General features: G+C 46.7%; 1 protein-coding gene across 1 annotated transcript in view; it reads left to right on the top strand.

The window, feature by feature from the left end:
- Positions 1-20617, top strand: part of LOC149166906 (protein HCC2-like) — a 390521-nt gene that overhangs the window by 180937 nt on the left and 188967 nt on the right. The window lies entirely within an intron of this gene.

Here is a 20617-nt window from a genome sequence, read left to right on the forward strand (position 1 = left end):
CTTCACAACCTTTCTCTAGCTCTCTAGCAATCCACACTTTATCACACCAACTACCTACTAGCAGCAGCACACAAAAACACTATGAATTCCTTATTGTCAAAAACTATCTGCTGATGGTAATGGTGGAGGAATATATAGGAGAAGGAGTCTCCATGGAGGGTGGAAGGATAAGCTTATCTCCAAGAAAGGTGGCCCATATGACGAACAGACATGCCATAGAAGGGAGGGCGACACTCACAAGGCCAACAACCAGGTCTGGAGTCATCTGGAAGGTTGGCTGTTAGAACAAATTCGCCCAAACAGGATCAGCGCGGATTATGACGAGACTGGCGCGCTGACGTCGCACCTCAATAACCGGGAAGGCCATGTCAGCGCGACCCAATACAAAGTAGAGGTGCGCTGGCTCATGAAATGCGACCAGCGCGGAAAAGTGATGTTCTTCCGCGCTGGCAGCGCACTGGATACACTATGAGCCGCCAGTCAGCGCGGATATTTTAATAACAGACGCGCTGATGCAGTTAACCTTAGAAAAGAGGGTCATTTGGCCAATTCAGAGAGCATGAGTTTGATTTTATGACACAGTAGGGATACTGACTGGATGACAGTGACAATTTGCTGTGTAACAGATGCCCCCTAAAGCATGAAGCCCGAGAGAGTGGGAGGGGTGAAATGCTTTACAAAACTGCCGAACTGGAACACCACCAGGAAGGACCTGCACGTATGTACAACTGATAACTTGATTACATGTAGTCTAGGCATGGGCGCAGCCATCCAAAAGACATATGAAGAAAGGTCTGTGGTATGGACGCAGCCACCCAGCTGAAGAGACCATGATGATAACAAGGTATGGTCGCAGCCATCCTAAAAGACTCAGGTATGGTCGCAGCCATCCGTCAATGAGTCATGTAATATCAATCCACAAAAATCGCAGCCTGGCTCACAACAGACTAGAACCAGGGTCTTGCGCTCCATCCCAATCCGAACAGAGTACAAGTTCAAGCATGTGAATACATGAGTTGAAGTCGAACATGCATGAACATCGTCTGATTACCAGTCAATGAGGAAAACTGTTAACAGACGCGAGAGGGGCCACCAATAATGACAATGGTCCTCAAGGTACTATAGGTACAATCCACGGCATGCGAATCAATGAGCTGGCGTCGAACACCCGCGGAATCATTCGATCGGAGGCCAATGATGAAAACCTCGCGTCGAACACGAAGAACCTGCCATTGAGGCATGCAGGCTCCAAGGTACTTGGAAGGGGTCTCTAAGTCACCATCCTGGATAATGAGCTGAAGTCGACAGGAGGCAACCTTGATCGAAGGTGGGCCATAATGTTTCCCACATCATCGACACGAGACAAAGGAAGATTAGTGTGATGAATCAGAAGTATGTGAGGCGTCAGGGGTAGATTGTAACTCTGCAGAGGTCAACTTCTCTTGAACACATCGGCGGCACAACAGTGGACTTGGCAGTATTTGACATCAAAGGAGCAAAGGTCATGGTGACAAAGCAGATGAGCAGATGAGAGGTCAAATAGGATAACCCAAACCCACGGAGGCCAGTGAAAAGCAAGATGAGATGGTCCCACCCAGACACGAAGCAGAGGAGTGCCATGTTCAAGAGCGACATACTGCCGACACGACTATGATTACAGTTCCATTTTCCCCACCATTTCTGGCAGGTACCCCGATTATTTTTGGATGACAAGCTTGACGGGGATAGCATGTGCTTGAGAAGTGTCATTTCGACGATATCCGATGTCATTGCGTTTTAACGAGCCTGACAAAGGAAGAGCTCGGCGTCTTTTCCTGTTTAGAGAGTCTGAAAAGACAGCGGAAAAGAAAACTCCAGAGGGGTCCTTTTTCGTAAAGTTGTGTCTCTCGAGCCCGAAAAAGTATAAAACAATACTCGAAAGAACCGCCCGACCAAAATGATCGAGGAGTACTTTTCGTAAATAGTGACTTCGACCCGAAAAAGTAAAAAAGCGGTCGGAAGTACGTCGTTTTAGAGCCAATAACGAGTGTGAAACGACAAACACCCGGCAATCTTTTTAAGTTAAACGGTCGGAAAAAGAGCGTTAAAATGACCGCCTCTCGGTCCCTTTAACGAGCTGAAAGGAAGCTCGGCAATCTTTTCTTATTTCATGTCGGAAAAGAGCTCAAAGACGACATTTTTTGGGACCAAGTGTATTTAGGACCATTATAACTTCACCGTTTCTGAGAGCCTGCACAGTGAAAATACCCGCATAAATCCGTTCGACATGTTGAAAAACATAGTAAAACATGCATAAAGGCATAGTATATCGACAGAAGCGCTAAATCCATGGTAAATACATGACAAAAACCCACATTCGTAAAATCTATAGTTAATTAAGCCATTTTTACTATAAATAGAAGGGTAAATAGTCATTTTTACCATTGTTACCATATTGAGCCTTTGAGAACGTTGTGAAGCTGCGAAGTTGACGGAGCGAATTCTTCCCCGTGCGGACACCATTCATCGAACGGCTTGCTCCAGGTAGGTTCCCCTTGCCATGCGCTCTCTTTTGAGTCCTTTTTTGAGCATTTTAACGGTGGGAATTGGCCATTTGGGCAAATTCTTTGAGCGTTGGTGCGCTCTCGGTCAGCGCGGATTTCCCGCGCGGGTCCGCGCTGATCGAATTAAGATTACACGTACCACCTTTTGGGTCAGCGCGGAAAACACGTGTTCTTCCGCGCTGACCCAATGAAAAAACACAGGGGCGCCATTTTCAGCGCGACTGTTTTAAAAACAGTCGCGCTGGCGCGGAAAAATTTGATTTTTTATAAAATGAACGTACAGTTTTCCACGAACAGCATTCTAATGTTTCTTCATGGCCTTGCAGGGCAAAATGGCTTTTGTATGGCAAGAGAGAGCCCATGATAACGAAGATATAGCCGCATATGAACTTGCCGAATGCCGGAATGCAATGCGGGCATGCGGTTTCCTGAAGTTCTTCCTGACTCCGCGCTTGAGGGCGCAACCTGACTTGCTGGAGTTCCTGATCAGAGCTTGGAACCCAGTAGACGGGAAATTCACCATCCGCGGCCAAGATATCGAGTTCGACGCCTCGGATATCTATTTCTTGACTGGTTTGTCGCGCCGGGGTCAGAGGCCCATCCTGGAGGGGCAGCGACCCAGCGGTGAGACTCTGGACCAGCTGATGGCGAGAGTATGCCCAGGAGCTGAAAAGACACGGAGCGGGAAGGTTGGTATCCCGACGGTGCGGGACATGCCTCTCCGCATGATACTCTTCCTAGTGACACGGGCAGCGGGTTCCTTGGCCAACCATGAGGCCTCGAAGAACCAACTGTTGTTAGCTCTGGAGTGCCTACAGCCCACTATCTTCGACTGGGCGACTGCTGTGACCATTAGCATGAAGAGGCAACTAAGCAACTGCCGTCGTGGAGAGGCGAAGCAGTTCGCGTATGGGTCGCTTCTTCTGCCGCTCATGCTGGAGCGGGTGCCGGCTCTACAGCTACAGACCATGGCTGTGGATCCACCTAGAGGTCCTCGGGAGACGAGGGCCAGTCGATGGGCCCGCGTCATGCCACGCGGAGGTGGTGGTCGCCCAGTGGCTTGGGGGGTGTACTTCAGAGAGTGGTTGGAGCGACAGGTCATCTTTGTCGAGGATTGGCCGTATGCGGGCATGGACTTCCGCAACGATCCTGACATGCCACTGCCCGCAGGAGAGCATTGGGATGATGGAGGTATGTCACTTGATCTCATTTTAATATTTTTTGATGTTTTGGTTTTCCATGTACATGTCTTGACAGGTGTCACTGTGTGCAGATGTGGGACCCACGAGACCCATAGGTTTGGCACCGTCAGCACGGAGGGAGGGGCAAGGAGCCGGAGCCCTGGCCTTAGTTCCTCCAGGAGTTGACACTACAGAGACTATAGCTCGCAACCTTGAGGGGTTGCTAGAGGGTGTGCCGGACTATCAGGGGGTTGAGGAGGTCCCTATAGAGCACCAGATCCACACCGTGGGGGTGGTACCCAGGATGCACCGCCTGTTGAGGCGGGTGGCACGAGCGGCTGTATGCTACAGAGAGCATAACCCAGCACAATAGTCGCCTAGGTTTACTTCCCTTGATGTTTTGAGAGACGTATGTCTCGGATGTATTGAACAGTGACTCTTATTTTTGACACATACACTTATTTTTGAGCGCCTCAGTGCGCCACACGATATATATATATACATACCGATTTTTGGATGGATCTTGTTACATGTGATGATGTTTTTGTTTATGCTATGCAAATGTTCAGTACAAATGTGATCTTATGTATGAATTGCACAACACGTGATCCATGCATTTTTATATATATTTTTTTGCAAGCTTAAAGCACACACACATGCAAACTATGCTTGGAAAAATTTATTTACACATGCTTATGGTCTTATTATGCTATCTATGTCTTCTTGTATGATGTTTATCTATTACGCAAATGTCTATCTAACACACGATTTGCCAATGCATCAGTCAACGTATTTAATCGTCTCGGAATGTGTTGATAAGTAATGTAATCAAAATTCCGTTCTAACAATCTTACACGTAGATACAACCTCAGTATGCGTTGGTCTCTGACGGAATATCGCCCGTTAAGTTGATGGACGACCAGCTGAGAGTCCAGGTTCACCACCAATTCTCGGATGCCGAGGTCAACCGCTTCGGCAAGTAATTCAATCACAGCGCTGTATTCGGCAACGTTGTTAGTGGTACGACCCAGGCAGACACCTTGAAGGTCTATCAATTCTCCGTGAGGATCGTAGATCACCCACGCCGCAGAAGACAAATTGCAAGTGCTGCGGCAGGCGCCATCAGCGAAACCAACATAAGGTGCACTAGACATCTGCACAAGAAACAGAAAACATAATAAGAGGCAAACATGCTTTCACGCCAAAGCAAAAAGCGAAATCATGCACACACAACACACTTGTAAAAACACGCGTATGTACAAACTAGGTGCACGAAATCATGCATAGTATTTTTTCAGATAGAGCCCGTTGCGGGGCTTGTCGAGAGGGTTTCCTTCGTAATCAATCAGCTCATACGCGCCTTTCTGCAAAACTCGTTTTACAATATAGGGGCCTAGCCACATGGATTCGAGTTTTCCTGCCCCCAGCTTATCCTTAGCTTGATCGTAGAGCAGTACTAGATCTCCCTCAACAAAGGAACGGGGTTGAATGGTATTATCGAAGTGAGCCTTAACCCTCTTCTTCTGCGCTTCAATAGCTAGAGAAGCTAAGCGACGGGTCTCGTCTAGCCGTTCTAGATAGAGAAGTCGTTCCTCCACCGGAGTGGTGTTGGGGAGCAACTCGACAGCTAACTTCAACGAAGGAATCTCACACTCAACAGGAAGGGTGGCCTCCAGTCCGTAAACAAGCTGAAAAGGAGTGAAACCGGTGGCGTCCTTCACAGAGGTCCGGTACGCCCACAAGGCAGGGAACAGCATCAGATGCCAGTTAGACTTGTGCGTATTCACGGTACGTTGGAGCATTGTGATCAAAACTTTGTTCACAGCTTCAACTTGGCCGTTAGATTGAGGATAATACGGCGTCGAGCTATCTTGACGCAAGCCTAGCTGGGTCGTTAGTTCCGTCATCATGTGATTACGGAAATGCTTTCCGTGATCCGTGACGATAGCCTGAGGGACTCCGAACCGAGTAATGACATGATTAAACAAAAACTGTGCCGCTGTGTAACCGTCTTCGTTCAGTGTAGGCATCGCTTCGGCCCATTTGGTGAAATAATCCACAGCAACGATGATAAACCCATGCCCCCCGGCCGAACGAGGGTTACAGGACGTATAATCGATGCCCCATTTGGCAAATGGACCTACGGTAACAACAGGGTGCAGTGGTGCAGGAGGTGCACGCATTTTCCGGTGGTAGACCTGGCATTCATGACATGCACGGACGGCAAGGATACAATCCTTGAAGATAGAAGGCCAGAAATAACCAGCGCGGAGAATTTTCTGGGCGGTAGCATAGCCGGACATGTGACCGCCACAAGCACCGGAGTGACAGTCATTCAACACCCGCTCAGCCTCCTCATGAGTTAAACATCGGCGGAGAACAGAGTCCACGCCGATGCGGTACAGGGTATCGCCAATAATGCGATAGGGTTGAGATTGGTGACGAATCCTCCGTCGAGCGTCTTTCGATACATTGGGACGGAAGGAAGACGTCTGCAAATATACTATGATGTCCCCGTACCAAGGGTCGAGGGTGCTGATGAGGAACAATGTTTCATCCGGGATATGCTCTTCCAGACGAGATGGTGCAGAATGAGATGGCAGAGAACAGAGCAACTCGGCAAAGACCAGAGACTTCTTTGACTTGGCAGCAGTAAATTCCAAGTCAAACTCTTGGAGGATCACAATCCACTTCGAGTATTTGCCCCCCAGTAACTGACGTGACAAAATGTAGGTCATTGGGTTGCAGTCGGAAATCACGGTCGTAGTACGCAACAGGATATAGTGCCGGAACCGTTGGACGGCGCAAACAGCTGCCAATGCCAACTTCTCGACATACGCGTAGCGAGTTTCTGTATCCAAAAGATTGCGACTAAGGTAATAGATTACGTGCTCATTGCCAGCATCGTCATCCTGCACTAGAACCATGCCGATGGTGGTGTCAGCGGCAGCTAAATAGAGAAGATAATCACGGTGATAGTTCGGAGGTCTTAAGAGTGGAGCCGAGACAAGGAGGTCCTTGAGTCGCTCGAAAGACTCCTGAGCGATAGCATCCCAACGAAAGGGTGTGTCTCGCTTTAATAACCGTGTGAAGCCCTTAGCCACCTCGGCATAATTCGGGATGAATCGTCTAAGAAAATTCGCTTTTCCCTGCAAGCTCTGCAATTGTTGCAAAGAGGCAGGGGGAGGAAGATTCAAGATGGCCTCGACTTTGAGGGGATCCAGACGGATGCCTTCTCGGGAGACGATGAACCCGAGCAGTCGGCCTGATTCTACGCAGAAGACACACTTATGAGGATTGAGTCGAATTCGGTAGTGTCGACAGCGGAGAAAAATTTCGCGAAGATGAGAGGGATGGTCCTGACGCTTAGCTGAATGAGCTGGAAGGTCATCCAGGTAAGGTTGTACGATGTGACGAATATCATGAAAGGCATAGGACATCGCACGCTGGAAAGTGGCGCCGGCATTCTTAAGACCGAAAGGGAGCTTCTTATAAGCGAAGGTACCCCAAGGACAAATAAAAGCTGTCTTATGCTGGTCTACGGGTGCTATGTTGATCTGGTTATAGCCAGAGAAGCCATCCATGAACGAGTAAATTTCGCTTCCTGCGCAGTCATCAATAAGCTGATCGATGAAGGGCGTAGGGAAGTTATCCTTTGGACAAGCACGATTGATATCGCGGTAGTCAACACAGACCCGGATAGTGCCCTGCTTTTTATTCACAGGGACTATATTAGACACCCAATCCGTGAGGGGAATGGGGTAAATGAAACCGGCATTAAGAAGCTTTTCGACTTCGGCCTTGATGGCTGCGGCCTTTCGGGGGTGCACAGGACGTAAGCGCTGGCGAACAGGCTTAGCACCTGAATATGTAGGTATTTCGTGCACCACTATACTGGGATCGATGCCGGGCATTTCCTCGTAGGACCATGCGAAGACATCACGAAATTCGCGAAATAGAGCAGTATAGAGTTGAACTTCCTCAGGAGTACAAGTGACTCCTATATGGATATGCTCGACGATCCCTGGTTTGACAGAGATGTCGATTGGCTGGGTTTGCGTGATATTTCCCAAATTGCCCTCAGAAGACACTTGATATAGCTGAATAGGTGTTTGGAGGGGCGGAGATGGGACATGTGAAGCAAACCGCTCGAGACATGCGGTCATTTCCGGATGGGGAGGGAGAAACGAAGAGCGATGGTGATGATCTGACCAAGGGGGCTCTTCTAGAGACATTGTCTCTATGATGGCCTCATCGGACGGGAATATCTCCTTCAAAGGGTCCGAAGTAGGCTCGTCTCCTAGCCAAGGGAAATGATCATATGAATCGGGAACACTGCTTGGAGGAGCAGGTTCATCAGGGGGAGCCGATGCAGCAACAATTTCGATGTAGTTGAGCTCGGCAGGACTCAACGGCATCATATCACCCCAAGAGTCTTCCTGATTCGCAGGGGGAAGAACCCACGGATCAGAGCGTACAGAGATCATGTTAATAGGGGCGAGATTTGGAGGTGGGAGGGGAAAGACTCCCATTAGAGTGGGATCTTTGAAAAGTCCGGCACCCACACTCTCAAGAGACTTAGAGGTATGCTCCACGAATGGCACATTACCTTCAGAAGAAGAGGCGAAGAAAGAGAGCTGGTCCACCGTGACAATCCTCCCCTGGTGAGGGAAACGAATGACACGGAATAAAGAGGAGGCCACGGCTTGCATGGCGTATGTCCAGCTCCGTCCGAGGAGGAGGTTGTAGGTGAGATTGGCCTCAACAACTTCGACCTCCACCTCTACGGTCTTCCCTTCTAAAGAAATGGGCAAGCGTTGGAGGATACCATAGGGTCGAGATTCTCTTCCATCGAAGGCCTCTAAGGTCGTAGAAGACTGACTCAAAGTAGGAGAACCAATAGCTTTCCAGCAAGCAACAGACATGATGCAGGTTGAGGCACCTTCATCAATAACTGTACGGTGAACCGTTTTGCTATTGACGATGACCTGTATAAGGAAAGCAACTTGGTGAGGCAGTCTCTGCGTAAAACCCTCGAGATCAAAAGAAATCAAATCTGAATCTGCCGGGTCGATGCCACCAATAGCTGATAGCAAGGACTTCCTCTGGGAGGGGCAGCTCTGGAGGACTTCTAACGCGGACATAGCAGACGGAGCCTGGGCTAAGTCCTCGACAATGCTATAATGCTGGGCGGCACGAGCATTAGGGTTATAAGATGACTTCCTGAGTACACCTTTCGGAGGGGGTCGGGGGATCGTCTCAGCACTGGGTCTTTCGATATGGAGAGGACCAGAACTGGACGGAGGAGCGCTGGAGGGGGGCTCCGGCTCTTTCCCGGCATTAGATGGATAGTCCTTTGCTCGAGTGGAAACATGGACGGGAATGGTTCCAGCCATGAACACTTGAGAACCGAACGCGGAAGATGATTGAGACGGATCTGCCACCATTTGAGTCTGCTGGGAAGGGAAAGGCTCTTTAAGCACGGCAGGAGTCCCAGGAGCGCCTTTCAATAATCGACTAACTTCGGACCGCCTAGGGCAGTCTTTAGTGTAGTGATCCTCATCGCAGATGAGACAAGGATACTTAGGTTTTCGCTTAGCTCCATCCTCTGAGGGAGGTTTAGGGGCATCCTGCTTGGGCTGTCCGGATTTCTCTTTAGCTTTCCCTTTCTTTTTCCCTTTCGAGGATTTATCCGCCGCGGTGGACTGAACGGCGTTTACCTCGGAGGTATTCCCAGACTTAGATTGGCCCTGAGAAGCATTCTCATTAGAAGCGTTCTGTTTTTGCTTCCCAGAGTTCGCGGCCGACTTCTTTGATGACGAGTTTACAGAGCCAATGACTCCATCAACAGATGGTTTCGGCGGAGCCTTGGTCTGTCCAGGCCTCGGGGCATCTGGCAAATAATCATATAGAGTACCTGACTGAGAGTATACTAAGTCTAGGTACTGAGCTCGCGCGATTGCTTGCTCTTCAGTTACACAAGCTCCCATGGCGATATCTTTTGCAATTTTAGGGACAAAGGAGGTTGTGAACCAATCGGTCAGGAGTTGATCAGGAATCCAGAATTTGATCAAGCGACGACGCCTTCTCCATTCATGTATATGATCAGATATGTGCGTAGCCGTGTCCTGTTTTAGAGACGTGAGGAGATTAGTCCCTGTCTCGTACCGAATGGGTAACTGAAAATGTGTTAAAAACGCCATAGCCAGCGAGTTGAAATCTTGAAACATGCCGCGATTCAGCTCAATATACCATTTAGCGGCTGAGCCGGTGAGAGTTCTCTGAAAGAGGCGAAGTCGGATAGAGTCATCAAGCCATGAGTTCGATGAACACCAAAGGTGATAGGTCATAACATGCGCTTGAGGATCCTCACCTGCCTTGCCATCAAATTTTGGACAATCACCGGGTATTTTAGTTGGAACTGGTGGCCAATATGCATTATGCAGAATGGGATCATTTGTTAACTTGGACACATCTGGAAGTTCCAACGTTGCTAAAAATGGCAACTGAGGGTTAAAGGACATTTGTGGCTGAGGGTTCGAGGCAGTATTAGGGTTCCAACCAGATGGTGGTTGCCCCCATGAACTCTGTCCAGATGGACCTGGCCCAAAAGGGCCTGGCGCATAAGAACTTTGTCCCGATGGACCTGGCCCAAAAGGGCCTGGCGCATAGGGACTTTGTCCCGATGGACCTGGCCCGAAAGGGCCTGGCGCATAGGGACTTTGTCCAGAGGGGTTCTGCCCATACGGATTTTGTCCATATGCAGGCAGTTGACCCTGAGTCTGCCCCCCAGCACCCCATGTGTTAGCAACTTGCCCTGCAGGTGCAGCATACTGATAATTTTGGTAAGGCGTGACCTGCGGCTGTTGATAATTTTGATAAGGGGAAAATTGAGTTTGCCCCTGGGGTTGCTGGTAGCCATACGTTTGCTGGGCTCCATACTGAGCCTGATAAGGAGGCTGCGCTTGGTAGGAAGGTTGGGGCTGTGGCCCGCCTTGCATTTGATAACCCATTTGAGTTTGGGGCCCAGCATATTGTCCTTGAACCGGTTGAGCTGAGATGATCTGGCCGGAAGGTTGGCCTGGTTGGACTTGGGATGGACCTGCCTGCCCAGAAGGACGTACTTGCTGGGTGCCAGGTTGCCCTTGAACAACCAAGGGTTGTCCTTGCGGAACAGATGGTCGAACAGGCTGGACAGCTGGTTGACCTTGCGGTTGGCCAGTCTGTCCAGAGGGATTACTAGGGCGGACAATGGGTTGGCCTTGCTGTATAGAGGGCTGGCCCATTTGTCCGGAAGAATGTGCTGGCTGAGCAGTGGGTTGGCCCTGCTGAACGGAGGGTTGCGCGCCCTGCCCAGGAGGATTCATGGATTGAGCAGTAGGTTGGCCCTGTTGAATGTAGGGTTGTCCTGCCTGCCCAGAAGGATGACCAGACTGAGCAGTGGGTTGGCCTTGCTGAACGTAAGGTTGCCCCCCTTGCCCAGAAGGATAACTAGACTGAGCAATGGGTTGGCCTTGCTGAACGTAAGGCTGCCCCCCTTGCCCAGAAGGATACCCCTGCTGAAAAGCCGGTTGACCTTGAGGATTATAATTTTGCCCAGCTTGTCCAGAGGGATAATTCTGCTGGAGACCAGGTTGGCCTTGCTGGATGTAAGGTTGTCCTGGTTGACCAGACGGATAACCTTGCTGGGTACCAGGTTGCCCTGGGTAGCCAGAAGGTTGACTCTGATATGAAAAGGGTGGACCTCCCATGGCCGAAGGTTGTCCCGGGAAGGGTTGTCCTTGTGGGCCCCCAGATTGTCCTGGGTAAGACTGGCCATAAAGTGGTTGCCCTTGGGGGGCTTGCACATAAGGTGGCTGGCCTAGATTGGGTGGTCCTTGAGGCTGTCCAGGAATTGGCTGGCGCCCACGAAGTATATGAGTAACGGGATCATAAGTAACCTCTAATGGTGTCGAGTTTTCGACGTAAGGTTGACGAGGCAGGGATTGAACGGGCTCGAGATACTGACCGTTAGCATCATAATAGAAGAGTGGACCTTGGTAATCTGGGTCCACAATGGGCTGCCCATGGGCATCATACGGCCCTGCTCCTGGAACACCACCAGAAGAGGGTTGAGCACTTTGTGCAGGATCAACGACTCCAGACGAAACCCCTGGTTGGCCACTACTCACTTGACTGTGAGAGGGGCCAGCCCCCGGGTTTGTAGATGAAGATGCTGTCACAGCACTAACGACTGGAGTGGAGTACGCCACACAAACAGTTGGATTCGTGGGAACTGAGGTAACAGGCGTAGTATGAGGTTGCGAAACAAAAGACTCCGTGGTGGGAATGACATTAGGATCCCATATGGTCGTAGAAGGCATTCTAGCAGCTATTGTATCCCTCATTGACTGATACCGTGGAGGGAGTGGAGAAGTAGATGGGATGGGATTTTCAATATCCGTAACCACAGGTGTCTCACTGACACTGGGAGATGTCTCCCCCATGGTGGACATCGGAGACGACATACCGGGAGGGGTAAGAAAATCGTCTTCGTCGCCTTCCCAAGTAGGGTTCCAATCTTCTTCGTAATCCTCGTCGCCTGGGGCACGTACGTTGATAGGCTGGATACTCGGGATGATAGGAAGAGTATCGCTTACAACTGGTACCTCAGGAGCAACAGAAGATGGAGAACCTTGATCACTTGGACCGGGGGTCGACGGGTCAGCCAGGATGACAAACCCCACACAAAACCTCAAAGAAACTAACGATAAAACCTTACTCAAGCTAGTGCACACAAGATCTAACCAGGAAAAGTTATCGTGGCCGAATAAATTTTTAAGACACTGGAATTAAACTTGACCTTTTCATGTTTCAAGAGTCGAGAAAAGGACGAAAAGATGACTCCAGTCTCCTTCGAATGTTTAATGAGCACGAAGTGACAAGACGCTCACAGGCACCTTTTCGTTTAAGGAGTTCGAAAAGGATCAAAAGTGACTGCTCTGGAATTCTAGGTAGAGGGTGTGCCAAACTTTTCGCAAAACCACAGAATACTTTTTAGGGTACGGGTGGTCGATCTTCGTGAATGCTGTGTTCACTGCATTGCGAATCGTAGGGCGGCCGACACGGCTTCCTATGGATCAAGGATAAAAGCCTAGTGGGGTCTCCCTATATACGCGACGGTACGTGGGAGCGCAGTCCGTGTTAGACCACTATCGAGTCACAGAAGGAGGAATCACCCAACCGTAATGTGAAACAATAGTGACTATGTTTAAAGACGCCAGAACACGTCTCTAACCTAGACCTCTAGATGTTTGCGTTAAGTTCCAATGCGTTTTTAGATTTATTCAGTTTATTTTATGGTTGATCTTGAATTAAGTTTCGATTTCAGGTCCTACCGTGTGTTCTCTCACAATTACCTAGATGCAAACTACATGCCAAAGAATACCATTTCGTTCGATGAATTCTAGCTATGAGAAGGTTAAGAGTTTTCAATCAAACAAAACGAACGCAAGCAATCAAACAACCTAATGCAGCTAAAAGCAAGGAAAGGAAACTTTTCTTTTGAAAATGCGAATCAATGAAATGTTCTTTTCCTTTTCAATTATCGAAAGCAAAGCTACTAGTTTGTTGTTTTTGTTTTTTCAATGGCACAAAGCATCTAAAATTAATTTGGAGGAACCGGAACACCAAGCAAAATACTTAATGAAAGCACACAAAGTTCCCAAAACACCCAAAAAAGATTTCCAAATCAAAAGGAAAAACCAAGTTCGCACGAGCTATGTGATCTAAGCTCGGCAAGACAACCAGGAATTCAAGCAAGGAGGAAGCAAATCACTTGGAAACACAACCAAAAGCACTTCAACAATCACTGAACAAGTGTAAAAAACAAATCTGAAGTTGGCTGGTCAAACAAGAAAACAAAGTTCCTACGGAAGGCTTGACACACACACGGCCACTAGATGCCCTAGGGCTAGAGTGCGAAATCAATGGAGAAAAGCAAACACCCGGAGGATGAGAGTTACAACCAGTCAATTGGAGATTCAAAACAATCCAGCAACTGTAAAAGTCATGGCCAAAATACAAACCAAGCAGCGAAAGCAAAGAGGAAGGTATTTGCAAAATCGAAAAATGAGCAAAAACGAAACCTGTTGGAACAAGACTTCGCAAGCAAGTATCTCAGAGTTCAGGCAATGAAAAACAAGTCATAGACCAAGTGGAAAGAAGAGGGGAAAGTCAAAGCAACAGGTTCAGGAGGCTAATTTGGACAAAAATGAATTCTACAGGATCAGCGCGGGTGGCCTTCAGCAACTCGGCGCTGACAAGAGAAGGCCTGTAGCAACTTTGCGACGTCAGCGCGGAAGCACACGGATTAAGCGCGCTGGCTCAAAAACGAGGTCAGCGCGACTGTTTGACGTACAGGCGCGATGACAGGAAAGACAAAGAAGCAGGTATGCGACGTCAGCGCGTCTGTTTTGAATTAAACCGCGCTGAGGGTAAAAAACAAGTAGAATCAAAGCAAAAGCTCCCAAACCAAAGATAGAAACTCTTTAGATAATTAAGGCACTTCCCAGATGGGCCCAAGAAGTTTAAAAGCAGAGAAAACAATCCCCAATCTTGACAAGAGAGTAACAATCAAACTCAAAAACAAGGATGAACAACAAGAGACATAGACAAGACTCCCCAGCGGAGTCGCCAAATTGTTGGAGAGGTAAATCCCCTCTACGGATAGAGGCGATCCCTACTAGCCCAGCATGGGTCTAGCAACAATCAATCAATGCTACTATGCAAGCTCCTAATTGCAATTAAAAGATAGGCAAAGAACACCTACTTGGATTCCAACGCTCTTGTTTGATGAAGAGATGCCACACTCGCTCCTTTGCTCTGGCCGGTCACAATCCTCCACTATCCTCGTGGTCGGACACTTGCACACACAAAGAGAAATGCAAACGCAAGCGTGAAATCTAATAAAAGCAATTATACATCAGTCAAAAAGGATGTAATTCACATTTAACCATTACATTGACAAATGAGAATGGAACCATAACAGTAGTCATCTATTATTAATCAATAATCAGAGAAAGATACAACCATTGTTCTGACGCTGAGTCCTTCTCAAGAGGGTCCAGCCAGCAAGTCTCATAAGCATTCACCCAAGAAGTAGATCTCCCAAGTCAAGCAACTCTCTCTCACACAAAACTCTAAGACTTCACAACCTTTCTCTAGCTCTCTAGCAATCCACACTTTATCACACCAACTACCTACTAGCAGCAGCACACAAAAACACTATGAATTCCTTGTTGTCAAAAACTAGCTGCTGATGGTAATGGTGGAGGAATATATAGGAGAAGGAGTCTCCATGGAGGGTGGAAGGATAAGCTTATCTCCAAGAAAGGTGGCCCATATGACGAACAGACATGCCATAGAAGGGAGGGCGACACTCACAAGGCCAACAACCAGGTCTGGAGTCATCTGGAAGGTTGGCTGTTAGAACAAATTCGCCCAAACAGGATCAGCGCGGATTATGACGAGACTGGCGCGCTGACGTCGCACCTCAACAACCGGGAAGGCCATGTCAGCGCGACCCAATACAAAGTAGAGGCGCGCTGGCTCATGAAATGCAACCAGCGCGGAAAAGTGATGTTCTTCCACGCTGGCAGCGCACTGGATACACTATGAGCTGCCAGTCAGCGCGGATATTTTAATAACAGACGCGCTGATGCAGTTAACCTTAGAAAAGAGGGTCATTTGGCCAATTCAGAGAGTATGAGTTTGATTTTATGACACAGTAGGGATACTGACTGGATGACAGTGACAATTTGCTGTGTAACACCGCCGCAGATCCAAAGGCGGTGCGATATTTATCGCCCACCGCGAAAACCGCTTTCCCCGCTCGCTAACCCTCGCGTAGTTTCCTCGCCCGATGACCGTTGGATCTCCCCGCCTGAGATCCAACGGCCCGCGATCTCCCCGCTCTCCTATCTCCCGATATCGTCCGCAAACCGTTCCCCGCCGTTCATCTGCTGGATCCAACGACTGTTATCTGTTCCCATCTTGCTCCTCGTCCGCCATGAAGTCTCCATGTTCCCGACCTGTATCATGTTCCCGAAGGAAGAAGGAGGCCAGAATCCAGTACTTTGTGCCATTACTCCTCAGCAACCGCGTTCAAGAGCAGCATGACCGAGAGAAAAAGGACAATCCTTGAGCAGTTAAACGCCTTCAGCAGTAATGGAAATTTATTCATACAACAATCCACCTGCTCGAGGAGTACAATAAAGTACCAGAGAATGTCAAATTCATTCATTGAAGCAGCAGATCGTAACAAAGGCCTATTTTAGGTAGTTAATGTGGTTGGTGGTCCATTATGACCCCTCCACGCATAGAACAATAGAATATCTTTATAAACAAACTCCATATATACCCAGAACACAGATGTAATCAGGGTTGATGGTTGTAGTTCTGATGTAAGGTTCAACTTCTGGAGACTGTAACCACTGTGATACCTGCAGCGTCTGGTCTTCATTTTCAGCTAATACAAGCTTCTTTTGCTGTTAATTGTTCACTTTCCATTTCTATTCTGTTCTAGGCTGTGCCTGTTATGTATTTTTCATGTGTTCTTGATGTTTAGCATTAGAGAGGTTGTCATCCCACCTCTGTGTTAGAATCTAGTATGTATCATTGAATGTGCTATGCAGGTTTCTGTTTACTTAGTGCCAGAGAGCTGTCATCCTGTATGTGCATTAGGAAATAGATTTGCAGACCTTTTTACTTGCAGCCAGCCATCACATGGTCTTGTGCATCTGCTGGTGTGGTCAGTGTTCTCCATGTTCACTTAATCTTCAAACTGTGAGTAATTGGTGGTCTAAAGCCTTGTAGTCTGGGGGTGTTCACCCATGTTTGGGGTTAAGCATAGTAGAAGTGGTTATCTAGCTTGAATATGCATCATTCCTTCCATTCATCCACCCATTTCCAACATTTTTGTTGAGTTTGTAATGTTCCTGAGCATCTCTGAGATACAACCTAGGAGAGTTTCTTGGGGTGATAACAGTACCAACGCTGAAACACACTATACAGACGCTGAAATGCAATATATGGTGCTTGACATGTGTTTCAGCTAGGATGAAACACAATTGGAAAAAATGAAACATGTTTCATTCGTGTTTCAGAGTTTTCCTACTGAGAAATTAATGGGCATATCTCTCTATTCCATGGATATATAACCTAGCACGTTCTTTGAATGTCCATTATGGAGAGACCACACCATGCCCCGTTGGTGGTTTTCTTGCGCATACTCTGAGGTTGTTAATGGATTGATCTTCCTTGAGAGCTTCAAGGAGAGATATGTTGGAGCATGTTGACATAGTAAACCACCTTGAACGATACACTTGATGTACCCACTCATTATTTTCTACATTGTTGACTCATCATATGAGTTACTTATGAGATATGATTATTGTATTTGTTTTCTTACAAGAAATATGGATCTATAAGACTACATTTACTTTATTATTGTTCTTGGAGAGATTAGTAAATTTAGTAAAAATAATATTATTTTATTTTAGAGTGAGATAGAGCTCAACTCTGTTTAAAGAGAATCTCTCTCCATTTGTACCTGTTGTTGCCTAAGATATACACGTAAGTGTGGGAAAATTTTTCAACCTCACAAGGTATATTCTTTAAGGCACAATTCTTATAGAAGGCTCTGCCACCTATTCCCAACTCACTCCGTTTTAGCTCTCCTAAACAAGCTATGGGGGGTGTTGTTGGTCAAATTGTACAAGCAAGATGCGACAATGATCAGGGTGACTGTTGTCACTCTGGTCCTTGCCTTCTCCGTTCTAGCTGTCTCCCAACAATAGGCTATGGGGAGTATTCCCTATGAGATGTGAAGATGAAAGACCCGTCGGTAACCAGCAAGCTCAAGAGACACAACTGAATGGCCTAACAACTTGGTTAATTTATCAAGTTTAATGATTTGATTATATTACTTTGAAAGACCAATGCCTTAAATGGAGTCAAAATACTTGCTTTAATTGAATTATCTACCAAGCCACCAGATGAATAGTTGCTGCCTTAGGATGCTTCACTATCATACATGAAATGCAACACCTAAAATCTAAGTGAAATGTAGGATCTTGGTTTATTTTAGATTAGATGCCTAACTAGATGAATCCCTTCCCTTAGCTATTTTTGAAACTAGTCTCTAGAGTAGGTTGTGGAGAGAAGCCTAGGAAAATATAGCAATGGCTATATTAACAATACCTCCCCTGGAATTCTAACCACCTGATGCCTCCGACTTTGCAGAGACTAGCTCTGATGACTGCAAGAAGGTCTAGACTTCACAAGCTAGATGAGAAATGTGGTCCTAGAATCTTTCAACCAAGCTTATGCTTGGAGGTTAGTTAATTAATGCAAGGCTAATCTTAAAGTGCAAGATATGAGTGATTATCTTTTAGGTGAAGTTGTTAAGTATCTTAAGTACTAAGAGATAAATTACAATGATATCCAATTAAAACAATGAAGTACTTAACAATGTAAGATGACAATCTTCACCAAAAGAAAAGTGCTCAATGAAACAAGATAGAAGGCGCCAAGAATACCAATAGACAATTTCTCATGAAATGACCATAAATAAACAAATTCAATGCTTCTTTTAACAATGCCAATTAGATGATGAAAATCTTGAAACACAATTAGCAACTTCTTAAGATTACTTCAAGATTACTCTTATCACCTAAGTCACCTGACACGGGGATTCGGGACACGTAGGATTCGGGATTCGTGGTGTCGGATTCGGGACACGCTGACCCCCCGGAACAGGACACGTTAGGACACGTTATATATTATTTTATTAAAAAATATATATATATAATATATATTTAAAAATATATATATATATATATATATATATTAAAAATTAGATATTATCATATTTCTTACACAAATTTTAATTAATGATACAAATTTATTGATTTCAAACATAGATCTTGATTCTTCATCTATAGCTATGCCTATTACTAATTAGCATGCATAGTACATACAAAATTCAAATAAATGTCAGTGGTACTGGTCACATAAATGATAAATTTATTAAAAATTTAAATCATGATTCATAATTCATAACTGAAAGACAACTTACAACTACAAGATAGTAAGATAAACACTGACAACTGTAGTTTTCTCATTAAGTCATCAAATCAAAATCTGTTACATAGGTAGTGTTGGTGCAATGCCAATGGCAAATAGAAATAGAAAATATAAAACAACTATAGGTATACAAGCCTCAAGGCATCAATCAGCATCAGAATCAGCATCACTGTCCCCATCATCATGGTCCCCACTGCTCTCCTCTGCATCCTCCTCCTCCCCTGTATCCATAGTCGCCTCTGCATCTGCTGGTATGCAGGTCGACCCCTCTAAGTCATCAAATCTAACAGGTTCAAGCACTGGATCACTGATATCCATGTTGGCCAATGCCAACTCAACAGTGGTGTCCAGACCCATATCATCAGGAAAGACATCCCACATCTTTGTCTTTCCCCTCAACCACTCTTCCCTCTGCCTGTAAATAAGACGAAGGTTGGTGTGCACATACACCATTGTCTCTGCCCTGGACTGCTCAAGCCTGCTTTTCTTCATAGTATGCAAATTCCCATATGTGCTCCAATTCCTCTCGCAACAAGAGGATGAAGTCACCTGAGAGAGGAGCCTCATGGCTAACTGCTGAAGAGGAGGGCTTGTTGCCCCATGATTTGCCCACCAAGAATAGGGCTTCTTAAGCCCCCTGTCTCTAATCACATCATAACCTCCAAATCGACCAGTGCCAGTGGAAAACTCTGCAAAGGCATCGTCCACCTCAGCAAGCAATGCACTATCCTGATAAATCCGCCTCAATGCCTCTTTCCTCCCCTGTGAGATTTCACCATCCATGTGAGGAGGGAATCTGCGGGAAGGTCCACCATTCAGCCACTCATGGCTGTAGTATTTGGGGTTCAATGAGTGAGCCAAACAATTTAAAGGTGTACAATTCTTGTCCCATCTGCGGACAAGAATATCATGTATGGTATCGCAGAAGGCCTCTGGTGATGTGTCATACTGGGGGCACTCACTCTGTAGAATAATGCTCCTCTTAGACTCAATCATGGAATCCCATCCCTCATAAACCTCTCCTAGGATGGGTTTGTCTGTATCTGCAACTCGAAGCAAAGAGATGATAGGGTCCATGATCCGAATAATTAGATCTACCCTCTCCCACCAAGCATCATCTAGTACCGTGTCCTTCACTCTTTTAGAGGCTGCCTGATCTGTCTTTCTCCAAAAAGACCAAAACTCAGAAATAACCATGGACCCAAGAGCAGTCTTGACCTCCCTCAACCTCTTCAACATCATGAATGAAGATGCAAACAGTGTATCAACAATCTTCAACAATGATAGATTGCTGTACTCCTTGTAGATAGTGAGGGCATTTGTATGATTTTGCACAAAGTTACGGATATGTCTTGCATCCTCAATAATGCTTCCAATCCAAAGCACATCAGAAGCAATGGATTTCAGTGCTAAGTTCAATGAATGGACAATGCAAGGTGTCCAGATCACTTGTGGATATTTAGCTTCCACAATCATACCAGCCGCCTTGCAAACAGGTGCATTATCTGTAATGATTTGCACACAAGATTCAACACCTACCTCTTCAACAACTCTAATAAATAACTCACCCATAAATTGTGCATCCTTGTATTCGCCAAGTGTATCCACTGCTTTCAGGAAAACTGGACCATTCAAGGAAGACACCATGAAGTTGATGATTGGGTGTCATGCTGGATCTGTCCATCCATTAGAAACAATGCTAACCCCAGATGTTGGCCATGATGCCATAATAGGCTCAAGCATTTTTTGCACCTCTTTTTTTGCCTT

Source organism: Pinus tabuliformis, chromosome 5_1 (genome assembly GCF_031772625.1).
Source record: "Pinus tabuliformis cultivar Carrire ecotype Pingquan chromosome 5_1, CPIR1, whole genome shotgun sequence".
In the NCBI taxonomy this organism is placed as follows: domain Eukaryota; kingdom Viridiplantae; phylum Streptophyta; class Pinopsida; order Pinales; family Pinaceae; genus Pinus; species Pinus tabuliformis.